The 15,497-nt window shown below is 42.9% G+C and overlaps 1 long non-coding RNA gene across 2 annotated transcripts in view; it reads right to left on the bottom strand.

The window, feature by feature from the left end:
- LOC147158798 (uncharacterized) overlaps window positions 1-14,951 on the bottom strand; it is a 146,007-nt gene extending 131,056 nt beyond the window's left edge. Inside the window, exons 1-2 of one of the 2 annotated variants that reach the window (XR_015090894.1) lie at window positions 14,904-14,951; window positions 14,719-14,812 (exon numbers count right to left, since the gene is read on the bottom strand). This is a non-coding gene — a long non-coding RNA (uncharacterized LOC147158798). Of the gene's footprint in view, window positions 1-14,718; window positions 14,858-14,903 lie in introns of those variants that run through there. The other variant, XR_015090893.1, reaches the window with a different exon arrangement.
- Window positions 14,952-15,497: the final 546 nt, after the last annotated feature.

Here is a 15,497-nt window from a genome sequence, read left to right as displayed (position 1 = left end):
TTCCTTTTCATGGACATTTTAAATCTTTTGCATGACTTCAGCATCTCATTGAGTTCTTTATATGATCACGAACGCTCTTCAGAATTTCATCAACGCCCAACTCCAATCCACCATCAGTACTGACTGATGAACGCAACATTCTGATGATTAGAACCTGGAGAGGAGGGTCATATGTCTCACATACCAGCATCTATGACAGTGAAATCTAGAAGCGTTACAGGGACAAAAATCCTTCTCTTTGTGGCCAAAACTCAAATCAAACCCACACCGTTTGAAGGAAGGTCAGAAGCAGGCGCTGCCACACTACACTACCAGTAAGCATTAATATAATAATAATAATATACAATACAAATATATACGCCAGCCTATCCCAGGTGTCTTTGGGTGAGAGGCACGGTATATATATATTCCCATCTATGGGCAATTTTGAGTCTTCAATGATGCTAAAACGCGTACCTTTGGAATGGAGTACCTGGAATAAAAAACAGCATAGGTACGACACAGAACATGCAAACTCCATGGCAAGACCAGAGCTGAGACTGGAATCCAGAACATTGGAAGTGTCAGGCAGGAGTGCTAACCACGAGGCACGACTGCACTGCCATCACTTACTTGAGGTTCCAAGTATCTGGAAACTAAGCAACATCTACATTAGAATCAGTCTTTTGATTATCTTATCATTTCCTCAGATTTAGACTTTAGACTTTATAGCTAACAAACAACTGGATAAGTTGTGACCCCTAAACAAGTGAGTTCTGTGTTCCACGTTTTTTTCATCAACTGGGGCATCACCTTAATTGCATTTTGCCAATCACACTTGTGTTCATTTCCATAAGCGAGCTTGTCAATAGAAGGCAGCGCCGCCCCGGGGGGCTGACTGGCAGCTTTGATGCTGTGATCACCGGGTTCCTGCCTTCGCACCTTCTGGTTCAAAACCCCATTCGACAAAAAGGACTCTCGCGCCGTCCCCCACGGGCCGTGATTGACTCCGGCAACGCACCGTGACGTGGCGCGCAGGTAAGATGCCTTTAAAGAATGTATACGAGTCCACCGTGAAAGGCACATGAAAGAAGCCTTTGGAGATGAGGCCCAAGAAAGGGAAATGTCAGGGAAGGTATTAAAGAAGGCAGGCAAGAAGGAAAAGAAGGGGGAGACGCAGGGTTGCTGCTGCTGTTGTTATTGTGTTTGATGTAGCGCTTGACAAGGCAGAGAGTTTAGACGTCCTCGTGTCATACAATATGCACACCAGGAGAGGTTTCATTTAAATGCGCGCTCACTCGGAGTATGCGGCGGAGTGCTGGTCTGCCGGGGATTCATCACGGCCTCGCCGATAAAGACTCTCAGCAGACGCCCATCACTCGCTCGAGGTGAGATTGCCTTCCGAATGGACACTTGTTATGTCGGAACACGCGACCCTGCCGGGTATTACCGCCGCACTTGTGGACAAGCCAGCTCGCCTGTCCGAGGATTGCATCGCTACTTTCGCTACAAAAGCGTTCAAGTGGCCAATTTGGCAGATCGCTAAGTATCTGCTTAAACATAAAAAAATGAAAGAAAAAAAAAAGGCACATGACTGAGTAGAAATAAAACGTTAAAGCCTGAAGAGGTCTGATTGGGAGCTGAATCCAATGGAAACAAAACAGCAGAAACCTAAAGGAATGAACAAGCGTTATCATAAAACCCGTGATGCAGATTTTAAGATCGGATTAGACTCCTTTGACCTTCACAATTACTGTACAGTGGTACCTTTACTTTCGAGTTACGAGTGTCCCAGGTTACTCGTTTTCTAAGCTATAAATACTCATTTGTTTTTCTTTTGGGCCAAACTTTTTATGGTGCAAGATAAATTTGAACTTATAAGCCTGCCTTAGACACACCGCTGCTCAGTTGCCCGTCACCCATGCACTTTCAATTTCAACCATTTATTGAACAGGTCAAAAAGTCAAACACACAAATATAAAATAAAAACACTCACAAGGAGCAGGGAGAAGACGCAAAACAAACAAACATGGATATATGACTCTCATTTTAGGATTATTTCCCAGGAACTCAATCAATGGGTGACAGGAAAGTTTTAGTTTCCAAAACTACATTTGCAAAGAACAGCTTCAGAGACAAAGACTGCCAGTTCATTTTGGCAGTGGGCTTGGAAAGGAAAATGTCCTAAAACTAATGATACTACTCGGCAAGATGGATTTATACTGTATTAAAGTCTTTTGAACACGAAATTCTAACCTTGCATCTGAATGTCGCAGCAGAATATCAGACATCTTGATTTATGATTTAGAGTTACATTTTGGAGAACCCCTAAACAAGACCCAACATATTAACTAGAGCTGTCAAAATTAATCGACAAGTGATCAATCGATTAGTAAATTGATTGACAACTATTTTAATAATGAAGTAATCGTTTGGAGCCATTTTTTTATTTGAAATTGTCCAAATCCTCTGATTTCAGCATATCAACAGTAATTGTTTACCAATTTCTGTAGTCCTTTATGAAAGAAGACTTAGAGGAAGATTATTAGGGGTGCAACAAAAAACGATTTGAACCGGGAATCCGGTTTTTAGTGCGCCAGCTCACGGACTAATGAATCGGTCAAAAAATTGCTTAAATCGGCGGTGTTCAACCGCAAGGACAGACAGACAGGACTTCTTTCCAATTAAAACGCCCACAACTCGACCAGAGGAAAGATAATAACGACCTTAATAACCCGGTTTATTGTAAAAGACTTAAGCCATACTGCGTTGTGGAGAATGAGGGCTTTTTCAGGACATGATAAAAACATTAGCGCCCCCGATTTGATGTGCAACTACTAGACTCTTGTCTGACACGTTTTAAAAACCAGGGTATTGAACGAGTCACACACAGGCAAAAACATAAGCATGTGTTGAGTGGAACGCAGCAATAAAGTGCCAGCCCTCGTTCCTGATCATGAAATATTATAGGTGACATCATCGTGATGATCAAGTTCAGCAATTTTTTTCACAAGAATTACCTTGATAAGCAAATAACCGAGATGTAATTGTTTGAAGTTAATTAGTTTACATTTGGTAAGATGGCACGTTGAAAAAGATATTCATTAGTAGTTACAACTTACGACTGCAGTATTTTATGAGGCAGATGCATGTTAAAACAGCATTTTAAAAGACTGAGTTACTAATTTGGTCTGTAGCATGTCAGAACATTACATATGCAAAAATGTTGCTAACCGTTTTCCGAAATAAAAGCAGATGTTTGCAAATGTGCAAATTACAAGATTGAAATCATTTTAAATTAAACAAGATCAGGGGTACTCAAGTTCGGTCCTCGAGAGCCCCTATCCAGCCTGTTTTCCATGTTTTTCTCCATTAACACGCCTGATTCATGAGCAGGATCGTTATCAGGCTTCTGCAAAGCTTGCTGATGAGCTGATCATTAGATTCAGCTGCGCTGAAGGAGGGAGACATGAAAAACAGGCTGGATAGCGGCTCTCGAGGACCGGACTTGGCCACTACTGAGCAAGATATTCAAACGATTAATGGAGTAGCAAAACAATTATAAAATAACTTGATGATTAACTAATTGTTGAGTAATCAAATAATCGTTGCACTGCTACACCGAATCGAATCGTAATCCTACTGATTTGAACCGAACCGTTTGAAAATTTTAAAATCAAACAGTCCTTGTATCGGATCGCACCCAATATATTGAGATGCGTATCGAATCGTCTTGATTGGAGAGATTTACACCCGTACTCATTATCTTTTGTGTTGAATTAAAATAAGACATTTGCAAACATTTGTTTTTACTTTAGAAAACAATGACCGGTAACATAGTACAACATCAATCCCCCCCCCCCCCCCTTTTTTTTTTATCACTATATACACCACGAAATAAACACTAATCACCGGTTAATAAACAGTAATCAGGGGGGGAAATGTTTTTGTAATACATTTTAATGAAAAGGGAATCTGATTAGTCAATTAATCGATTGAATAATCGATTCTTACAATAACCGATAGTGACAGCACTAATATTAACCAATTTTGTTGCTAACTTGGAATTTACCAGATGGTCCTGACCATGTCTACATGTCCCTGTTGGCGTCATGAGTGGTTGATTTCATACTTACATTAACGTTGAGCTGTTTCAACAGGTGTACCTAATAAAGTGGTATACAGGAGTGCCAGGAACAGCATAAATTAACGACATCAATTAGCTTTTGAGGAGCAATTAGCACAGATGTGCAAACAAGGATTAGCGAGAAACTATGGCCTAAGGTGGCTGTGCCATTTTTTTTTTATTTGTCAACGGAAGCTTTACATACATTGTTTGCATTTATAAAACCTTAAGACGACACTTCTCAGGACTCTACACTCTGGAGAACAAAAGGTAGAATTGTTTTGTTTTTTGTTACCAAAATAAGTAACTTGGAATCACGACCTCATTTTAAAGTGAATTTCACCTTGTTGCGGTTACTACATAAGTACTTAAGTAAACATGCTAGTGGTGATGTGGTATGCTGCAGGTGAGGTTGAGCGTAAGCTGAATCAGCAAACAGTTCGCTAGCAATTAGTGCGGTGTCTCTCCATGGCGTCCTTGGACAAAACTACACCCGGCCCACGTACATTTTTGAACACTAAATCCCACACATGCCAAAATAAGTCCAAATGAATGCAAACACCATCCTCCATCTGTTTCCGCTCCAATTTCCCAACAGGTTACCCAACGCTTTGCTTTTATCTCTCAGATGAGAAAAGTTTTTGGGGAGTGCGGCGGGGGGGTAGTGGTTAAGGGAAGTGGGGGACGACATGGCGCTGTGCCGGTGGTGGCGAAGGAGGCTGCAATTAGCGCTAAGCTAATGAATTGCCGCTCATTATCGGTGAATCAACAGGGCTCGCGCTAATTACGGCGAGCAGGATGGACTGGTCTCTGCCGCCATGGGCCCCGAAGTCCTTCTAGAACTGCGACACCGCGGATTCATCTGCCAGGAGCTACAGGTGCTCACTGATGTTAAAAAACATCAGGGTTGAATTAACAAAACAACGATATAAAATGATACAAAGCTCTCTAACAGCCACTCTGTAAATCACTAGTAATCCTAACCATAAACTAAATACAGCAGGACCCCGCTTATCCCTGGGGGATCGCCAAGCCTGACTGTGAAAAGTGAATTTCCACGTAAAATTGACATTCACCTCCAATTGCCTATATAATTACTTTAAACCATGAACCACGCACATGCACAATAGACAGTACTAGTACAAGTCACAATAGAGGGGTTCACATCCACCCATTTTTATTTGCATTTTCAAGAAATGTGAAAATAAAACTGAATGGAAACGCTAGGAATTCAATAAAGGGCCCCAAATTTGCTAAAAAAGTTTTTACGGTTGGAGGGGGTGGATTTTGAAGCGTATCTAAAAAAAGGAAAATGCGAATTTTGGCAATGAAAACAGGTTTTGCGAATAAACGTTGACAAGACCCGATGCACGTCACGTTTTGACCGGATATTATGTCACATGTACGTTTGTAGTCACAAAAGCAATGGTGGACGATGAAGTAAGGTATGTTTGGAAAACAGCAAAGAAACGCTAAGGTTTATTAAGAATTACAAAAGCAAACTGATACGATGTCATCGCGGGACGCAGTCGCTTCCTGTTCTTCTTCTTTTAAATTACTGGTGGATCACATCTCTATGGTGTATACCGACACCTACAGCGGAGGAGTCCCCTCTCAATATTCGCAAAAGAAGAACAGACAGGCATAAGTTGCATGTCCGTTTTGCGGATTTTCAGTAAATTTGCTTAAAAAAATTCTAAACAATTGGATGGAAACCCCACTATTGATGATGAATTACTGCAGCAATGCAGTCCAGCATAACACAATGAACACTGGACTAGCGCAGTAGTTATATCCATGTTGGGATTGTGGCTTAGTAGACCTTAAACCTAAGGTTCGGGCGACTCCAACCCTAAGCAGTAATAGTAGCTCATCCCTTACACAACCTTAAACCTACAACCCACAATTCTTACGCCTAAAATTGCCCTATCCAAAACTCTAAACTTCAACCCTAGACCCCAAAGCGAACCACCTTGGAGCCTCGTAATTACCACAAGCGTATATACCCCGTTAATAACCTTGAAACGCATGCCAGACCAAACCAAAACCTTCTGCCCAGTAAAAACAATAACATGAGAATCGCCAGGGTCAACCATCTGCATCAACTGCCAAGTAACAACAGTAGCAAAGTAGCGGCCCCTCCATCACACAAGTTCCTTTCAAACGGGAACGAGCGCGCCGCGCCGTCTCCAACATGACAAACAAATGTGTTTTCCCAGCAAACATGGCCTGATATTTGGGCATCAAACGCCCGCTGCGAGCCCGCTGCGGCCCCCTTCTATCTAGCCGGCAAAAAGTTCTAAGTGCATTAATGAGGAGACTAAAGGCGATTTAAGTGAACCACCGAGGAGAGCAAACAGCAAAAAGATTCTCGGCGTCGAGCTGTAAGAAGAAGCGACCTGGGCATATAAAGTAGCCCCCCCCCCTTCTTCCCCCCCTTGCGTTTCCTCCCATAACTTAAGCAGAGATCAGTGGCTAACACTCTTAATCCCAAGGGGGTGCTTTCTGAGCTGTAATTTAAAAATAGCGTTTTAATAACACACCAGTGCTACAGTACATTAATCTCGGAATTAATTATCTAGCCCACCCCCAGCCTATTTGCTTGAAAGAGACTCTTTGCCCGCATTTCTTGTGTTTTAGCTCTATTTATTCCACGAGTGAGCGGATAAAGAGATGCTCGCCGAGCCTCTGCCATGCGCCGCACTAATTACGCCGCTGTACATTAGCGCGCGAGCGTATTAAATATTTAAACCGGACGAGGAAGCGGCGCGGGCGGGCGGGCCGGCGAGGTGTGAATTTCTTAAACGCCGCCCAATCTAGCGCAGGACGACGCGCAACGTAAACAAGAATCAATTCAATTAAATAGGGGTAAACGCGAGCATAATCCAAAGATATTGTCGCAAACGGCTTCGTTTACATTTTCACACTGCAAGGCTTTCTTTTTTTTCTTTTTTTTTTAATCAAACGTCACTCGAAGCCATAGGAAATCAATTCCACGGAGAAATTAAAGAGGGCGACGTGACGGCGCGAGAGGCCTAAAGGCAGCGCAAATATTCAAAAACAATATTAAAGTGCAATAAATAAAATATGAAGCTTCTTTGGCAATATAACACCGGGGGCGTCGGGGGAAGTGGGCACTAAATGCGACTTAATGAAAGACGCTGGCGTTTAAAGGCGCAGTAATCACCGTGCCAAAGGTGGTGCCGCTCAGCCCTCAGGCGCGAGCTGCAGCCTGACAAGTACCAGCAAGTATTAGGGCCACACACTGAAGAAGGGGAAAAAAAGAAAAACCAACAGAATAATGTCAGATTTCTTTTGAGTACAAGGCTTGAAATCTTTTTTTTTTTTTTTTGTCTTCGCGGAGCAGTTCATTTGAAGAGCAACTTTATAATTCTAGGGTTAGGGAAAACAAATAACATTACTGATATTACACTAAATTAAAATAGTTTTAACCTTATAGGCCACTCCTCCTGACTGATGTAAGGCGTAGTGTAGTGGACCGTAATTCATTTCCGGTTCTGATATAGCAATATGCCTGCTATTTTGCTATTCAAATTTGGATGTTCTCCACTTTAACGCAGACGTCTGTGGAAAGTGGACTCCATCACCGAAGCACTTAATTTCAGTGTCAAAACGCACTAGCCGTGTCAATCTTAGGTTATCTTAGCAATTAGCATGGCTTCTTCCTTCATCAGAACGATACTTGTCAGGTATGTAAGTTATTCGCCGACACGGAGGCGGTGATTACCGACTTCGAAGTGACTCTGTTGTGAACGCACGTGTTGTGTGACGTGAGCCACGCAGCCTCGCGAAGCTTTTTGGGATGTCTTGGCGGTTGTTTTGCTATTCAATGGGTTTCAATGAGGCGCAAAATGATCATTTTGCCTTGCAAATTGTGTTGCCAAACCGCTTATTTCGAACGGTGCAATCTTACAAGAAAAAAGCTGCATTTCTTTAAAAATAGATGACCCTCATAATTTAGTAATTTTCAGGGATTTTCCCCCCAACAATGACTCCCCCTAAGATTCCAAGACACTATATTTAAAAAAATAATAATTATAATAATAATTTCTATGACATTTTTCTTGAATAATTACTGCTTCACTTTCCAAAAATACTACTTAAGCATCAGATTGCGACGTTTTGGTTAAGAACACAAAAACAAACTTGCTTTAACTCAATGGTCATTGCTTGTCATGCTCCTTATAGCATTGCCATGCTATTCCACTTTATTTTTCTAAAAAAAATAAAAATAATAATAATAATAATACAATACGGTACTCAAAAATATATTAAAAAAAGACTATAAAAGTCTGACTTAATTGTCATTTTTCCCCAAAAATGTAATTCAACACTGCATTAGTACTTTAAAAATTTTTTTATATATATATATATATATATATATATATATATATATATATATATATATATATATATACACACACAACTCTATTCTCAATTTAAAAAAAACGTATTGTAAGATGACACCTTTTCGTACATGTCGAATTTAATTGTCGTATTTAGTTTTTTCCAAGTGTGGCTCTAATACATTAGACAAGAGATCAAGTCTAACGCTGACATTTATTATTTGTATATGAGGAGGCATGTTCATAAAAAAAAGAGAACATCATTCTTGTGCCCTGCCGCCTCCCTTGATGATTGACTGACTGACTGACCTCTATTGTCACGTCGACACCGATCTCCCTGCGCACGCATCACTTTGTACGTCTTCGGCTGAATGGCGCCGAGGTGCGCCAGGCGGGTGCCCCCGGGTCTGTGTACGGCAGATAACCTTTAAGGAGGTGCAGTTCACGCCTCCTGGCCCCCGGCACCTCGCCCGCTATCGCGCCGCGGCATCGCCACGCGCTAAAATGCGCAGAGTGGAGGCTCGCCGCGCATGATTGATGTCGACTGCGGCGCGTCCGCTATCGTGAGGTGTAATGCGGGAGATAGCGTAGAAGAGTAGAAGATTGCGTTGGGGAGGAAATAGGAAAAGTGTGTGGCGATAGCGTCCTGCTCTTTCACGTCCGCAAAATCAAAGACTATGTGCGCGGGTTACGCAAAATGGTCTGCGTCCAAAAGGCATCCGTTGCATTCAGATGAAGCGGTTTGGAAGCGAACCAGGAGGGAAAGTTGATTTTGTTTCTGTCCGATGAAACGAGAAAGTTGAGCTTTTTGTGTTTCAACAAAGCTCGCAATGTCACAAAGTAAATACCTTTTATTTTTCTCTCCGAGAGCTCATTATTATTCATTCGGCAGCCTTTCCGAGTCAACATGTCATCATTGCTCTTTTTTTTTGGGGGGGGGGGGTGACCGTGCTCCTCAATTCACCCAAAACCCGCCACAAATCCAAGACCTCTAACCCCAACCAGATACCCGCCAGAGTCGTGGAGTTGTCAGGAGTCCAGAGGAAGGATCAAAGGAAAGAAACAAAGTGAAATCCAACACCAACCAGACACCACCGTCCACCTACAGAGTTACTAAACCAGAATCTTTCACCAATCCCAAATTAAATCTAAATTCCAACAGATTAGGGAGTCCTCAAGAGACTGTATTTACTATCTATGTTGAAATTTAAATGTACTTAATATGAAACCGTATATGATAGTTTAGCTACCTGTATTGAATGCATCAATTAGACTTTGTAACTTAATCATCTGATCAAAACACAGGACAGCATATTCTTTGTTTTGACCGCTGTGCAAACTGAACGTAAAGAGTGAAAAATATGGACTGAAGAGCAAGCACTTGTTTGATGGATACAGCGAGATTTACGGTGGTTTATTACATTTTTATATTTTCAAACAAATGTAAAAAAACAATTTTTAAAAAGTGAACGCAAACATCAGACTGAAAAGGAAGTGTTTGATGGATATTTCTGGCGATCATGTCAATTAGCTAGACATGGTTGACACGTAGCAGAATACGGGCGTCTGCGCTATGCTAGCGTGTCAAAATTGTGGACAGAAGTGCTTTATGACCAGCTACAAATAGTTTTAAACGTTCTAATTAGGCTTGATTGAGTTATGAAAGGCGAGCAGCCAAGCAGGACAAAAAAAGATGATTGAAAAAACGATGACACCTTTGTTGTTTTTTTTGGAGGCGACACGGCGGCACTCTGATTTTTTTAGCGTCTGCGACGTTAGAACGTCATCCTATTCGTTTTGTTTACAGCGATGCAGGTGGTCGTCAGTTCAAGTCGTCTCGTCAATCATCTTTTTTTTTTTTGTGCGCGCGTGTGTGTGGGACTGACGATTTTTTCAAACAGCAAAAATAAGTTGCTAATTTTGCCAGTGCTCTTTCTAGACACTGCAGGTTTAATTGCTAATTGTTAACTGGGAATGAATGCATTTGCATATTAATTAGTTAGTCCATTTGCATTTTTAATTTGCCGCCTTCAAAGGGGGTGAGATAAAAGGTCGCACAATTCTGAATAATTTAAATAATTTATGCTCCATTGGTGAAAAGGAGGCGAACAGAGAAGCGTTCCGCGGATATTAACCCCTGAGAGCTTTTACCGAATAAAGCACTCCAAAAATTGTTTTAACAAATCTAATTAAACGGAAAAAGGTCTGAACACACAACCACCCGGAGCACCAGCAGCTCGAGTGTGTCCTCGGGACCAAAACAACGCTGGGGAGCGAGCGGCGGCGGCGGCGGCGGTGGCGGCAGCGGCGAGGACGACACTTCCTGTCCTCCGTGCGGATATGAAGGCCCGCACGAGTCCTTTCATCAGTCAGATTGATCAAATATCCCTACAGGAATGCTGATGGAGTCGCCGCTTGCTAATCGGAATTCTCTCTGAAGTGAAGCTGCTCTCCGCCGAGCGTCACCCTCCATAAGCAATCAAAGGGAGGCGTGCATCCTTGAAAGTTAACCGGAACAACTTTCAGCGATCGGCGCCTAATGAGTCGCAGACACAGTCCAAGCGCCAAAGTCCATTGAAAAAAGGCCAACTTTTACGGTTTTGCATATGCCAGTAAGCTGATTTTTTTTTTTTCCCCCCTCTCTGTCCTGATGATCCGAGTTATAGGCCCTGGGCCCAAAGAAGAGGCCGTTAGAATCAGAACACAGCCGGTTTCCCTGATGGGGCGGATGCCAATGTTAGCAAACAGACGTTTCCGCGCAAGTCGATTGACAAAAGGCCAACTTTGATAGTGTTTTGGGTGCCAGTCACTGATATTTTTCCCTCTGAGATTAGAATGACAGACCCTGAGCCCACAGAAGAGGCCTGTTAGAATCAGAACATATGCAGATTGTTTCTCGTCGTCACAAACGGACGCTTGCGCGCAGTTAACGTCACGCCAAAGTCTGTTGAGTAACAGAGGCCATCTTGCAGTTTGCCCCCCCCCCCCCCCCCCCCTGTGATATCATGGAACCAAAGCTGAGGCCCGATAGAATCAGATCCTGATGTCACAAATGAACGCTTCCTCAGAGTGAACAACAATTTCAAGCCCATTGATAAGAGTCTCCCTTTAGACTTTTTTTCCCTGAGCCAGCGGCTGTGGTTTCCGTTTTTCTTTCCCTTGATTGAGCGCGGCAGTGAATAAAAGTGGAGACTGTGGACTATGCAGTTGTAATGTCCAGAAATAAGGCTACGCTAATGATAGCATTAGCACGACTGACAAGGGGTAAGTCCTGTGCTGTGGATAAGGGACTTTGACAGGAACGAGGCCCGTTTCCACCTTCTTTCCTCCCAGTCAAGTTCCTCAGAACTGTGTGGTGGATCTGTCGTCTCGGTGTCCTGGTGACCTTCCAATCAGAAAATAGCTGTCTTCTATGACGACGCCGTGCCATAATCAATTGACAAGAAGGCCATGTTTTGCATTTTCCCACATGCCAGCCCACTCCTTACTGTTCATCAAGTTCCTGAGCACATTGTGGGTCTGTCTCAGGACATTAAATGTGCTTGATCTTGACAAGACAAGACAATGTATGCCTTTTAGTCAATACCACACCAAAGTTGAATAGTTTCCTCTCCTTCCACTTAATCAAGGTATTGAGTGCTTTTTGAGTCCATCTCCTCTTTGGTGTCCTGGTGATTTTGGAATTAGGCAGATCTCCAGCTTCATTTACGGCACACCAAAGTCCACAGAGACAAGCAAGTCCAACTTGTATGTTTGCATGCACTCGTCACTGGTATTTTCCGGCTCCTTCTTTTTTGAATCAAGGTCTCAAACAGTTTGTGTGTGGGGTTCTTCTCTGGTGATCTTCGAATGCGGAACAGCAAAATACAGACATCACATCACCGTTTTCTTCCTCAGTGAAGGCCACGCGAAAGTTCATTAGAAAAAGTCCCATCATTACATTTTTCCCACGTGCCAGTCATTAAAACGTCCTCCCTCCCTCCCTCCTCTCGATCCAGGTCCCGAGCGCTTTGTGAGTGTCTCTTCTCCGGTGTCCTGGTGATCTTAATTACAGGCCCTGGGACTGCTGGCAGAGAGGCCCATTAGAATCAGAAGACATCCAGCTTCCATTATGGGCTTGGCATTTGGTCTTTGTGCCCGTGCTCTTAAATTACACGTTGCCAATCGTGGATGGCACGGGCGAGACGAAGATGGCTAAGGGATAAGTTGAAGGAGGGGCAGGCGGCGATGGTGGAAAGCGTGGGGCTTTTTTTGGGCTGCACTTGCCAACTGTACCACACCACCCCCCCCCCCTCCCTCCTGCGCCCCTCTTTATCGCCAGATAACTTATGCAAAACGGCAGATGAAACCCATTCCCATTCACGTCGCGCTGATTGTCAGAGTACGCTCGCATTCCTTTGAGAGCGTGATTGACCGGCTGAAAGGAGACAAATTAGGGGGCCTGCGCCGTCTTTTCTTCGCGTCGGTCGCCGGGTTTATTTACGGCAGATTCACCCGGGCCCAAAATGAAGTGAACTCAGGCGCCGCTGAATGGGAGAGCTCTGATTGAATAATTGATTTCCTTTGTGCGGCCTGTGTTTAAGAGGGATAACTCGACATCCTTTGGAGTGTAATGATTGTAATTACTGTCATGACTGGTCATGTCAAATATGACACAAGAAAGGACTGTTATTAACCTTTATTCTCCACCAGGAGACAAAAAAAAAAAAAAAAAAATCCTCTTGTCTCTTTGCCTTCTGAGTAGGGTTTCTTCCAGGCAGGCGTAGGTTGGAACGCTTGGGCGAGCTTCTGGTTTCGGCCTGCCAAAGGTTGACGGCTAATTGAGTGTGCAGTCGGGAGTCGGCGGGAGTCGCTTTTGGGGAAGCGACGACACACTCGGTTGGAGATGGTTGTTACCTGGGGTCTTTAGGTGACAGGGATGGGGCGGCGGTTGTTCAGCTAAGTGAACAGCTCAGGGAACATTTTACTCCAGTTGGCAAAAAAAAAGATATCACTGGAATCAGTCCGACTTCAATCCCTCATTGGTGTAAAAGTATCCCTCGTTATGAACAGGGGCTCACTATGAATTCAAAAATTTAAGAAACCCCATCGATGTGGATGGAGATATATTTGGACATGTTCCCTGTGACAAGCACATGCGGTCATGTGTCAGCCGCCCAGCAGGACGTGGCTGCTTTTTTTTACAAGACCACCGATTAGCCTGTCATGCACTCAGCCGCGTGGAAGTGGAGATGCTCGTCGTCTGGAGTTGCCTAATGACTTCCTAATTCCTCATCAAGGCATGAATGTCCTCCACAGCAGGCGGACCGGTCGCGGTGGCAGGGTGCCATCCAAGAACAGGTGCCGCGCACCCGCCGTCCGTGGGCCTCAATTAACTCCTTCCGGAAAGAAGCCCACTCACCTACTCGTGGCTAACGCTAATCATGCTGATTCTGACAGCTGGCGGCAAAGTTAGTTGGAAGACTCACCTTTTTGGGGCTTATTTCGTTTAGAAAATAAATGCTTCTGAAATAATACAACACGTGACAACAAAATGGCTGCCAACAATCAAACACTGTGGTCCATTTGATACATTTTCTCCACTTCAGCAAGCAGCTCAATACTGGCATTTGGCCACTTCCCTTCCTTTTTTGAAACATTTCAGCAGCACAAATGCAAATGTGATTAGACTTACCATGGATGGGGATTTGTGTCCTTTCTAACTTTAAATATATACATAATATACATTGCCATCAAACTGTAACTTTTCCGGTTTTGCCAATTTTGGTCAATTGAAACCCATGAAAACTACATTTTTAAATTCCTTGTTATTTACTGAATTGAATCATACAATTGTGGCAAAATGGGTTTCATTCTAGACTTACCACTGTAACACGTTACACAATAAATCGATTTGCGGTCAAGGGTGCATTGTCCAGTAATATTCTTATTTTCCAAAAGTGGTGCTTCAAACGTAGTGCACTCCAAGGAGCAACATTTTTCTAAATTACTCCACAAAAATACAAGAAACATCACCACAAATGTGTGAAACAGTAATTAGACAGCAACCTTCAAATATTGTGTTTGTGTTGTCATTAAACAATGTATACACATATTCTCTTGGACTTAACAATAATTAACCAGTATAATATTGACAGTATCAATTTAAATGATTCCATAATGTTGAGAAACACTTTAACATAGCTAAATGATCATTGCTAGTGGCATGTACTGTATTGTATTATACAGGTTAGCATAGCAGCTTACCTGCTGTGAGCACGGACGTATATCTTACTAGCTCCAAACGTCCAGAAAACGTCCTCCGGGGTCGCGTAGAAGGCCTTCAAGTGTGAAAACGATCCTACAAAAACAATCAGAAGTAAATTTGTGATCTGGCAATGGACTAAAGGTGACTTTTATCCGTCACTTTTTTGACATTTTGGGCTGCTTACCTCATCGTTTTTCTTCTTCTTTGCGTCAAACCTCAGCTGGCAGCCGGCAGGTGTGTTGCAATCAATGTGAATGTGAATAGGCGCCCCCGTGTGGAGAAACCGAAGAAATTGTTTCCACACTCATTTTAGTTTTTTTTGATTAAATCACTTATTTGAGATAAACATATATTCGTATTTATGAAATTTACACATTTTATTTTCTACATGGGTATAGAAACATGTATTTTAAATGTAATTCTATAACATGAATGTCATACTTTTGCATTAGTTAGAATTTAAATGTACAGTAAGTTTTTGAAAAAATAACTTTAAAAAATAAATAAAGATGTTTGAAATGTGCATTTCCATATTTTATTTTTACATTTTGGAATATCTAAGTCTGACTTTTGTCTTCGCTTTTCATTTGAATGGTGTCCCTATACTTTTTGCATCCGCCATCCGTCATCCCATTAGCCTTGTTGGCACGGTGCCGGAAATCGGGGCTGCGGCCGAGGGGCGACCCAGGGGTGCCCGAGGGGGGTCCGAATCACTCTGTCACTCACGGCGCCGCCGCCCGTCATCGAGTCATCAATCGCGACGTGTAAGCATCCAGCC

This window comes from Leptonotus elevatus, chromosome 18 (assembly GCF_054856555.1).
Source record: "Leptonotus elevatus isolate MCC_2025b chromosome 18, RoL_Lele_1.0, whole genome shotgun sequence".
NCBI lineage: Eukaryota > Metazoa > Chordata > Actinopteri > Syngnathiformes > Syngnathidae > Leptonotus > Leptonotus elevatus.
Note: the sequence above shows the minus strand (reverse complement) of the source record. Positions and strands in the feature narration are given on the sequence as shown.